Source organism: Rattus norvegicus, chromosome 2 (assembly GCF_021556685.1).
Source record: "Rattus norvegicus strain SHRSP/BbbUtx chromosome 2, alternate assembly SHRSP_T2T, whole genome shotgun sequence".
Lineage (NCBI taxonomy): Eukaryota > Metazoa > Chordata > Mammalia > Rodentia > Muridae > Rattus > Rattus norvegicus.
This window is the reverse complement of record NC_141535.1, coordinates 121681792-121693807: the sequence shown is the minus strand read 5'-3', so window position 1 is coordinate 121693807 and position 12016 is coordinate 121681792. Positions and strand designations below refer to the sequence as shown.

The following is a 12016-nucleotide window of genomic DNA, read 5'->3' as shown; positions in this document are numbered from 1 at the left end:
GAACCAAATGGATTTAACAGATATCTATAGAATATTTCATCCTAAAACAAAAGAATATACCTTCTTCTCAGCACTGCATGGTACCTTCTCCAAAACTGACCATATAATTGGTCACAAAATAGGCCTCAACAGATACAGGAAGATAGAAATAATTCCATGCATCCTATCAGATCACCACATACTAAGACTAGTCTTGAATAACAACAATAATCACAGAAAGTCTACATATACATGTAAGTTGAACAATGCTCTACTCAATGACAACTTGGTCAAGGAAGAAATAAAGAAATTAAAGACCTTTTAGAATTTAATGAACATGAAGGCACAGCATACCCAAACTTACAGGGCACAATGAAAGCGGTAGTAAGAGGAAAACTCATAGCTCTGAGTGCCTCCAAAAAAAAAGAAAAACAAAACAAAACAAAAACAAAACAAAAACAAAAACAAAACAAAAAACCCAACCAACCAAACAAACAAACAAAAAAACAGGAGAGAGCATACGTCAGCAGCCTGACAGAACACATAAATGCACTACAACAAAAAGAAGCAAATACACCCAGGAGGAGTAGACAGCATGAAATAATCAAACTCAGTGCTGAAATCAACTAAGTAGAAACAAGAGAACTATACAAAGAATCAACAAAACCAGGAGCTGGTTCTTTGAAAAAAAAAAAATCAACAATATAGATAACCACTTTGCCAGACTAACTAGAGGACACAGAGAAAATCCAAATAAGCAAAATCAGAAATGAAAATCAAAATATAAATAGAAACTGAGGAAATTAAAATAATCATCAGATTGTACTACAAAAGCCGATACTCCACAAAACTGGAAAATCTGGATGAAATGTACAATTTTCTAGACAGATATCAGGTACCAAAGTTAAATCAGCATCAGATAAACCATTTAAACAGCCCCATAACTCCTAAAGAAACGGAAGCAGTCATTAAAAGTTTTTCACCCTCTTTCTCTTCCGGTCCCAGGCACTGCGGGAGCCGAGGCTTACCATGCACACATGGCCAAGTTCAAGGACCACACCACACACAACCACTCCCGCAAATGACACAGAAATGGCATCAAGAAACCCCAGTCACAAAGATATGAATCTCTAAGGGGGTAGACCCCAAGTTTCTGAGGAACATGAGCTTTGCCAAGAAGTACAAGAAAGGCCTGAAGAAGATGCAGGCCAACAATGCCAAGGCAGTGAGTGCGCCAGCAGAGGCCATCAAGGCCCTCGTGAAGCCTCAGGCCATCAAGCCCAAGATGCCAAAGGGCTCCAGCTACAAACTCAGCTGTCTGGCTTTCATCGCTCACCCCAAGGTTGGGAAGAAGATTCGAAGCTACAAGGCCAAGGGTCATAGGCTCTGCCAACCAAAGCCCAAGGTTCAAACCAAGGCAAAGGCCAAAGCTCCAGCCCAGGCTCCCAAGGGTGCCCAGGCCCCTGTAAAGGCCCCATAGAAAAGGATCCTGCCAGTGTGAAGACAGATGGACTGCTGTGACACACCTACCTATACACTATTGCAGATGACCAGTGTCCTATGCTGTTTTTACAAATAAACTTGAGACAAGATCTATAAAAAACCAAACCAAACCAAAACAAAACCTCAGGTTCAGATGGGTTTAGTGCAGAATTCTATAACTTCATAGAAGACCTGATACCAATACTGTCCAAACTATTCAAACAAAATAGAAACAGAATGAATATTACCAAATTCTTTCTACGAAGCCACAATTATGCTTATACCGAAACCACATGAAGACCCAACAAAGAAAGAGAACTTCAGAGCAATTTCCCTTATGAATATTGACACAAAAAAGAGGTGGGGATTTAGCTCAGTGATAGAGCGCTTGCCTAGCAAGCGCAAGGCCCTGGGTTCGGTCCTTAGCTCTGGTAAAAAAAAAAAAAAAGACAAAATAATAATAATACAATTAATTATTTAAAAAATACTCAATAAAATTCTCGCAAATTGAATCCAAGAACACATCAAAACAATCATCCGCCATGATCAAGTAGGCTTCACCCCAGGGATGTAGAGATAGTTCAATATATGGAAATCCATCAATGTAATCCACTGTATAAACAAACTCAAAGAAAAAAAAACATATGATCATCTCATTAGATGCTGAGAAACCATTTGACAAAATTCAACACCCCCTTCTAGTTAAAAGTCTTGGAAAAATGACGACTTCAAGGCCTATACCTAAACATACTAAAACAACATATAGCAAAGCAGTAGTCAACATCAAACTAAATGGAGATAAACTTGAAGCAATTCCACTAAAACCAGGGAAGACAATGCTTCTCAACTCTCTCCCTACCATTCAATATAATACTTGTCCTAGCCAGAGCAATCAGACAACAAAAGAAGGTCAAAGGGTTACAAACTGGAAAGGAAGAAGTCAAAGTTATCACTATTTGCAGATGATATGATAGTATATACTTAAGTGACCCCAAAAATTCCAACAGAGAATCCCTAAACCTGCTAAACAACTTCAGCAAAGTGGCTGGGTATAAAATTAACTCAACTAAATGAGTAGCCTTCCTCTACTCAAAGGATAAACAGGCTGAGAAAGAAATTAGGGAAACAACACCCTTCACAATAGTCCCAAATAAAATAAAATAACTTGATGTGACTCTAACCAAGCAAGTGAAAGATCTGTATGACAAGAATTTCAAGTCTCTGAAGAAAGAAATTGAAGATCTCAGAAGAGGGAAAGCTCTCCCATGCTCATGGATTGGCAGGATTAATATAGTAAAAATGGCCATCTTGCCAAAAGCAATCTACAGATTCAATGCAACTCCTATCAAAATTCCAACTCACTTCTTCAAAGAGATAGAGCAATTTGCAAAATTCATTTGGAATAACAAAAAACAAAAAAAAAAAAACAAAAAAAAACAAAACAAAACAAAAAAAACCAAGATAGCAAAAACTATCCTCAACAATAAAAGAACTTCTTGGGGAATCGCCATCCCTGACCGCAAGCTGTATTACAGAGCTAGAGTGATAAAAACTGTATGGTATTGGCACAGAGACAGGTACGTAGATCAATGGAATTGAAATAAAGACCCAGAAATGAACCCATACATCCAAGGTCACTTCATCTTTGACAAAGAAGCTAAAACCATCCAGCGGAAAAAAGATAGCTTTCTCAGCAAATGGGGCTGGTTCAAGTGGAGGTCAGCATGTAGAAGAATGCAAATCAACCCATGTACAAAGCCTTCTTTTCGCCCTGTACAAAGCCTAAGTCCAAGTGGATCAAGGACCTCCACATCAAACCAGATACACTCAAACTAATACAAGAAAACGTGGGGAAGAGCCTCTCACACATGGACACTGGGGAAAATTACCTCAACAAAACACCAATGGCTTATGTTCTAAGATCAAGAATCAACAAATGGGATCTCATAAAATTGCAAAATTTCTGTAAGGCAAAGGACACTGTCATTAGGACAAAACAGCAACCAACAGATGGGGAAAAGATCTTTACCAATCCTACATCTGATAGAGGACTAATATCCAATATATACAAAGAACTCAATAAGTTAAGACTCCAGAGAATCAAATAACCCTATCAAAATGAGGTACAGAGCTAAACAAAGAATTCTCAACTGAGGAATATCAAATGGCTGAGAAGTACCTAAAGAAATGTTCAACATCCTTAGTCATCAGGGAAATGTAAATCAAAACAATCCCGAGATTCTACCTCACACTAGTCAGAATGGCTAAGATCAAAAACTCAGGAGACAACAGATGCTGAAGATGTGGAGAAAGAGAAACACTCCTGCATTGTTTGTGGAATTGCAAGCTGGTACAACCACACTGGAAATCAGTCTGGAGGTTCCTCAGAAAATTGTACATAGCACTACCTGAGGATCCAGCTGTTATCACTCCTGGACATATCCCCAAATGATGCTCTAACATATAACAAGGATACATCCTCCATTATGTTCATAGCATCCTTATTATAATAGCCAGAACCTGGAACCAACGCAGATGTCCCTCAACAGAGGCATGAATACAGAAAATGTAGTACATTTGCACAAAGGAGTACTACTCAGCTATTAAAAACGATGAGTTCATGAAATTCTTAGGGAACTGGATGGAACTAGAAAATATCATCCTGAGTGAGGTAACCCAATCACAGAAAAACACACATGGTATGCACTCACTGATAAGTGGATATTAGCCCAAAATCTTGGATTACCCAAGATACAATTGACAGACCACATGAAGCTCAAGAAGAAGGAAGACCAAAGTATGATGCTTCAGTCCTTAAAAGGGGGAACAAAAATATTCATAGGAGGGAATATGGAGACAAAGTTTGGAGCAGAGACTGAAGAAATGGCCATTGAGAGCCTACCCCAACCTGGGATCAGCCCATATACATACAGTCAACAAACCCAGACGACATTGCTGACGCCAAGAAATGCATGCTGACAGGAGGCATACAGATCTCTCCTGAGAGGCTTTGCCAGCACATGACAAATACAGAGGTGGGTGCTGGCAGTCAACCACTGAATTGAGAATGGGGTCCCAACTGGAAGAGTTAAGAGTAAGGATTGAAGGAGCTGAAGGGGCTTACGACCCCATAAGAACAACAATACCAACCAACCAGAGCTCCCAGACACTAAACCACCATTCAAGAGGACACATGGACTGACCCATGGCTCCAGCTGCATATGTAACAGAGGATGGCCTTGTTGGGCACTAATGGGAGGCGAAGCCCTTGGTCCTGCCAAGGCTGGACCCCCCCCAGTGTAGGGGAATGTCAGGGTGGGGAGGTGGGAAGGGGTGGATGGATGGGTGGGGGCACACCATCCTAAAAGTGGAAAGGGATGGGATGGAGGTTTATGGATGGGAAACCAGAAAAAGGGATAACATTTGAAATGTAAATAAATAAAAAAATCCAATAAAAACCAAAGAAAAACTAAACATAGAGATCACAAATATTATTAAGATAGCTCCAATAAACAATTTAACTATGAAATATAAGCTTAATGGCTTAAAATTGAAAACAAAAGTAATTTTCCAAAACAAAGTATCTAAATAAAATGCCATTATGAATTTAAATATTCTAATATAAAATATGGAAGCTTAGGCAATTAGCAATTGCTTGTTTTTACAGTGTTCAAATGTGCTTTTCTGATTATAAAATCAGTATTTCTGAAACACTTGCCCTGTGATTACAAAGAAGAATCCATGTGTGTGAACTATGTTGTTGAATCCAACAAGAACCCCACAGGAAGGGTTGGCATCTGGTCCCATAGCTTCCTCATTTCATACCTTACGTGATTACTCATCATACAATCTCCCACAGTAAAACAAAAAAAAGTTCTTAACACAAGGAAGAATTTTCATATAAGACAGGGGTATGCTTTTCACATTAGGAGATTAGAAGTATAATTAGAAATTAGATTTCTATAACTTTAGAAGACCAAGTAAAAATAAGTTATCTCACTAATTGACATACTATATCCTAAAAAAAAATCATATGGTCCCTTAAAAGTTGAAAGAATTCCAAAAATTTATGATTCCTCTCAAGATGGAGAAGCAAATGGTTTATTTAAGAATCATGAAATCCTAGCCTGAAGATAGAGAAAAATTTGGCACAAAACAAACAAGCGTATTAAAAAGATAAATCATTATTAGAAATTTACTTCTCCACAGATGTAGGTTACGTTGGTTATAAACCTTGAGGTACCAGTCCGCCAGGAAGGTTTGCTGGAACAGATTTTCCTACAGAGGGCTATCTATAGTTGGACATAAAATACTATTTTAAGCTTGCTGCTCATCCTATATACACTTCCTTTCTGCCAAATGCTTCTTGAAAGATGACAGAAGTTTTGAACATCTGACAGGCAGTCTGTAATACAGGTAAAGCAGCAACATGAAGCATTCTGGCAGGTGACTTGTGTGGTGCAAACAATCATATATCTAACACAAACCTTAAGAAAGTTCAATTGGTGTGTTCTTTCCAAATTAAGTAAAAATTGAAGTGTGGAAATACAGAAAGTCTCTGAGAAATGGGTATATATCACAATTTCTTAAGTTTAAAAACAAAGTTACAATGAACCATGTCATAACCTTCATTTACTTCCTAACAAAGAGACGTTAAGGAACAAATTGCCTGCTACATATTTCAAGTTTACAACATAGTTTATTCTATAACTTCCAAGCCATATGAACATAACCAGCAAGTAGTGACGGCTGATGGAACACAGAAGCACCAAAGACGTCAGGACACAAAATGAACAAAAGCATATAAGCAACTGGACCCTGGGCATGGGAGACAGCCATTTCTTCCCGGTATAAAAGTGCTTAAGTTTCCTAAGTAGACTTTCATTTAAGTCTGAGTGTAGAGGAATGTCTCTTTAAGGTTCTTACTCCTCTGGTGCTGTGATAGAGATCTATGAGCCATATAAGAAAGTATTTAGAGCACAGGTTTCCCAAAGCAATTTGAGACAAGCACAACCATGATAAACATCCTTCAGTCAAACTCCTAATGGATTCCTATACAAGAATGATAATCTATAACAAGCATGGAATCCTATTTTAATGCTACAGAAGATCACACTGCCCACACCCTATTCTCCCCTATTAAAAGATAGAAGTCTTAGAAAAGGGAAAAACTTGTAATTAACATTTAAAATGGGTTTTAAATTTTACTAAATTTTTGCACTTAATATGTAGGCCATAAAATATGAGAGAAGGGTGAGGAGAAGAGGTTGAGCTGGCTGAAAGTCAGTCTGACATATCTACGCTCAGTATGTAAGTAGTATACATGGAAGTGCTGGCTTCCTGCTCTAAAGGGTCCTTTCATAATTCTTTTACATCAAGGCTACACATAAAATTTTGCCCTAAAGGTTTTAGTCAAATTCATTTTTTTACATGACCCACTTTACTAATAATCTGGCAATTCATGGAGGTAATATGTACAGTGCTAATACAGCTATTTCTATATAAGGCAAATCTTATAGTCACAGAGTATAGTTTACCCACCTGAAATGTAAATTTTGTGGATCAGTCTGCTCAATGAATCATTTCTATAGAAAGTATTATGCTCAGTAATATGACTGACATGAAGGTGAACAAGACAAAAAGAGCAGAGGTTTTCCCACACATGAAGGCTGTACTTGCAAATGTGTCACCTAAGGGATGAAAAGAACTGATATACACCAAGTGTATGTGTATATAAGTGATAAGTTTTATGCTTTACCAGGAAGCTGTCATCAAGCAGATAAAGGAACCCCTTATTTACATGAAGACACTTGGCCAGCCAGCTACATATGCCACCAGACTAATGGTAACATGCATCTGATAACAATACTCAACTACACTTCCCTAAGGACATTCACCAGACAGACTACATCTAAGTTCACTTCTAAGTCTGACATACTTTTTCTGCCTTATCTTCTACTCCTTGTATATAATTCTTTCTTCATTTGTGTTCAACCTAGACTGTAGGCCACACTATACTTCCATGCATCTCAGTCTTCTGTCAGAATCATTTGTACTTGAGGAAATTCTAGAGACTAACAATAGGACTTAGATCAACTGGGCACTCACTGTCCCTTTCTTTTCCAGCTTCTGAGTCCTGACTTCTTTTCTTCTGTAGCATTCGCTGTGCACATCACAGGATCTGTCCACATATATGCATCAATACAGAATTTAGTTTTTATATTCCTTTCTCTCTAAACTGTAAATATTATAATATTTGGGAAATGAAATAAATGAATTAAAGCCTCATAGATTCTCAACTTCGAACAGGTTGTACATTTGAGAGGGGGAGTAAAAGGGTCAAAGATAATTATTATAAAGAGAAACATATAGTTTCATCATCAAATGTTTAGAGAAGCCAAAACATGAAGAGGTCATGAGTATCTCAGAAGGAACAGAAGATCTAGATTTTATACTGGGTTTGTTATCTTAGATAATTTGGTTGGTTCTGCTTAGCTCTGGTTCTTTAGAGGTTCAACTACTTACAAAGAGTCAGGGTATTCAGAAAATGCATCAGAAAAGACAAAATCATGGGGTGCCATTTTAATTAGTGAAGTCAATATTTTTGTTTGGAAAATGAGGTAGAATCACGCGTGAATGCTCTGGGTATTCCAAAAGGTGTAGACCTAGCCTCCGTCCTAGAAAATGTGGTTGAAACTCATATTAATGAATGAATAAGGGACTAAAGAGTAAAAAGTCAAACAGAAACAGGAATACAGGTCCTTAGAGAAAAGGTCATTATGGGGTACAATGCTCTGCCCATGAAGACATACCACTGATGTTAGGAGGCTAAGCAAGGGAAGAACATTGAAATTCTGGTGTTAGACTTTAGAATAAAAATGCCAGGAAGAACAGAGAGACATTAGAGATCTCAAATGTTAATGGAAGGCTAGATAGCTAGGCAATGGATCTCTACAGGGCTCCTTCCCAAGAGTGGGAGAAGACAAAGAGGGCTGAGGGTGTTGCTGGGATGTACTTTCTATTCTGTAGTAACAAGCCCTGCAGTCAGCTGTTTTCTATTAGCACAAGTGGAAAACCTGAGACACCCAAAGCTTTTCCTTTCCTGATACTCATTTCTTGTTTCAATCTTAGATGTGCTTGCTGTTAGGTAGACTGGTTATGTGAAAAGTAAATATGTATCAGATTCTCAGACTTAGGGCAGCAACCAAGTGCTACACAGGAGACTCTGAATAGAGGAAGTACAGATATTCTGACTGGCAGTTAATAGTTCTTATCTTCACTCTATAGGAGAGATGTCAACAGGAACATTTAGTGAGACAGAAAGTCATTCAAGGCTCTTTTTTTAGTAGATGCAATAGCTCACTCATGGTGAACAAACTTTCTTGAATTAAGAAGACCCAAATGGGATCTCATAAAACTGCAAAGCTTCTGTAAGGCAAAGGACACTGTGGTTAGGACAAAACGGCAACCAACAGATTGGGAAAAGATCTTTACCAATCCTACAACTGATAGAGGGCTCATATTCAAAATATACAAAGAACTCAAGAAGTTAACTGCAGGGAGACAAATAACCCTATTAAAAAGTGGGGTTCAGAGATAAACAAAGAATTCACAGCTGAGGAATATAGAATGGCTGAGAAATACCTAAAGAAATGTTCAACATCTTTAGTCATAAGGGAAATGCAAATCAAAACAACCCTGAGATTTCACCTCACACCGGTGAGAATGGCTAAGATCAAAAACTCAGATGACAACAAATGCTGGTGAGGATTAGGAGAAAGAGGAACACTCCTCCACTGTTGGTGGGATTGCAAACTGGTACAACCATTCTGGAAATCAGTCTGGAGGTTCCTCAGAAAATTGGACATTGAACTACCTGAGGACCCAGCTATACCTCTCTTGGGCATATACCCAAAAGATGCCCCAACATATAACAAAGACACGTGCTCCACTATGTTCATAGCAGCCTTGTTTATAATAGCCAGAAGCTGGAAAGAACCCAGATGCCCTTCAACAGAGGAATGGATACAGAAAATGTGGTACATCTACACAATGGAATACTACTCAGCTATCAAAACCAATGAGTTTATGAAATTCATAGGCAAATGGATGGAACTGGAAAATATCATCCTGAGTGAAGTAACCCAATCACAGAAAAACACACATGGTATGCACTCATTGATAAGTGGATATTATCCCAAATGTTCGACTTACCCTAGATGCATAGAACACATGAAACTCAAGAAATATGACCCAAATGCGAATGCTTCACTCCTTCTTTAAAAGGGGAACAAGAATACCCTTGGGAGGGAATAGGGAGCCAAAGTTTAGAATAGAGGCTGAAAAGAACGCCCATTCAGAGCCTGCCCCACATGTGGCCCATACATATACAGCCACCAAACTAGATAAGATGGATGAAGCAAAGAAGTGCAGGCTGACAGGAACCAGATGTAGATCTCTCCTGAGAGACACAGTCAGAATATGGCAAATACATAGGCAAATGCCAGCAGCAAACCACTGAACTGAGAATGGTACCCCTGTTGAAGGAATCAGAGAAAGGACTGAAAGAGCTTGAAGGGGCTTGAGACCCCATATGAACAACAATACCAACCAACCAGAGCTTCCAGGGACTAAGCCATTACCCAAAGACTATACATGGACTGACCCTGGGTTCCAACTGCATAGGTAGCAATGAATAGCCTAGTAAGAGCACCAGTGGAAGGGGAAGCCCTTGGTCCTGCCAAGGCTGGACCCCCAGTGAACAGGTTTCTTGGGAGGAGGGCGGTAATGGGGGAAGGTCTGGGAGGGGAACACCCATGTAGAAGGGGAAGGAGAAGGGTTAGGGGGATGTTGGCCTGGAAACTAGGAAAGGGAATAACATTTCAAATGTAAATAAATACCCAGTTTAATAAAGATCGAAAAAATTAAAAAAATAAATAAGTAAAACTAAAAATAAAAGATTAAAAAAAAGATTAAGAAAAAAAAAAAGGCCCAATGGGAGATATCCCTCCCCCCTCCATGTCAAGTATGTATAGAAACTTCAATAACTTTTATTAGACACAAGGGGGACATAAACTAAAAACAAAATTTTAGAAGACACATAATTTAAATACTGAAACAAGGATGAACAGCCTAAGTTAATATGAAGTTAAAGTTTAAAAAAACTTTATAAAATGAATTAATACAAATAATTTTTTGGTTTTCAGAAAAGTTTATCTAGTTATTTTGTCAACACAAAATATATTACTAATTAGTAGCAACACTGTTTGACATTTTAGTGGTCAAGTACAAATACCTAACTGAGAAGCAGGAGAAAAAAGGAAAGACCTCTAATGAGTGGCAGGCTTGCTTCTTTGATTTAGATTTGTTATCCCATTTAACCAGTCAAACAGTTTCAATCACATAAAAATTATATATATATGTGGGAACAAGGAGTTAATAACATCTTGAAGACCACTGGAAGAGCCAGGATTCTACTAAAGGTCAACTTTAGGCAGCATCCACACTTTCCTAATCCATCTTGTCACTTCTGTCTCTGAAAGAAATCTGTAAAGCTTAATGGACACTGATTGTCTATAGTATTCACAGAATGGATAGCGGGTACCTGACTCTCAGAAGTACAGGTGCTCCTTGACTCATGTCACATCTGATAAGGTAGGGGAAAAATACTCCCCTTCCCCCAAGTTTACCTACGCTGATGACTGTAACAGCTGGGCACTCCATGGACCAGCAGTTTAAACCGTGGTCTGCACAGACAACTGGGAGTCCAGCACCCAAGAGTGTACCTAGTTTAGTGATAGCTTCAGCCTGGGAAAGATCAAGTCAAGCTCAGTGTGGTGACTCACATGCAATTCAAGCATGGGAAAGCAGAGGCAGAGGCAGAATTATTATGCCCTAGAGCTAGCCTGAGCTATATAATGAATTCCATTTATACCAGGCTAACCAGAACTATATAGCAAGATCATGTCTCAAAAGACAAAAACCCCATAGCAAGTACATGAGTAAATATCTACATCTCAAGATTCAAAGCATGGCTGTGGCTTCTACCAAATACGCATCATTTTTCATCATCAATCATGCTAGAAAAAGTTTTAAGAGAAATCATTCTAATGTGGGGGATCATTTTTACAGATGACCCTTTCTGAAATAATCACTGGAAAGAAGATTGAAATCTAAACGTAAATAAAAATTCAACCCAAATAAATGCCTCAGAGCCAGTAGCTTTTGGCCTATGCTAGCAATTTCTCCAAAACAGAGGAAATCATCTCTTATCACCAACAGCAAGGATGCCAACTGTAGTATACATTTAGAGCTAAAAGTTTACCAAAACTAACTGGAATGGTTACAAAACAACTTTAAACAAAATGAAAGCAAAAGAAAACAAAAACATTTGACACAACAACAATGATGACTTATTTGCTTCCAAGCTGAATTTCCACTGTCTCATTAGCACACCTTCCAGAAAAACCTAGCGGGAAGCCCAGACAGCTGACCTATCACTCCCCCATATCCTTGTGCTATTCCACTTCTAAAAGGTACCTATTACATCAGACTC

General features: G+C 38.5%; 1 protein-coding gene across 4 annotated transcripts in view; it reads right to left on the bottom strand.

The window, feature by feature from the left end:
* Nucleotides 1–12016, bottom strand: part of Afg2a (AAA ATPase AFG2A) — a 191026-nt gene that overhangs the window by 48776 nt on the left and 130234 nt on the right.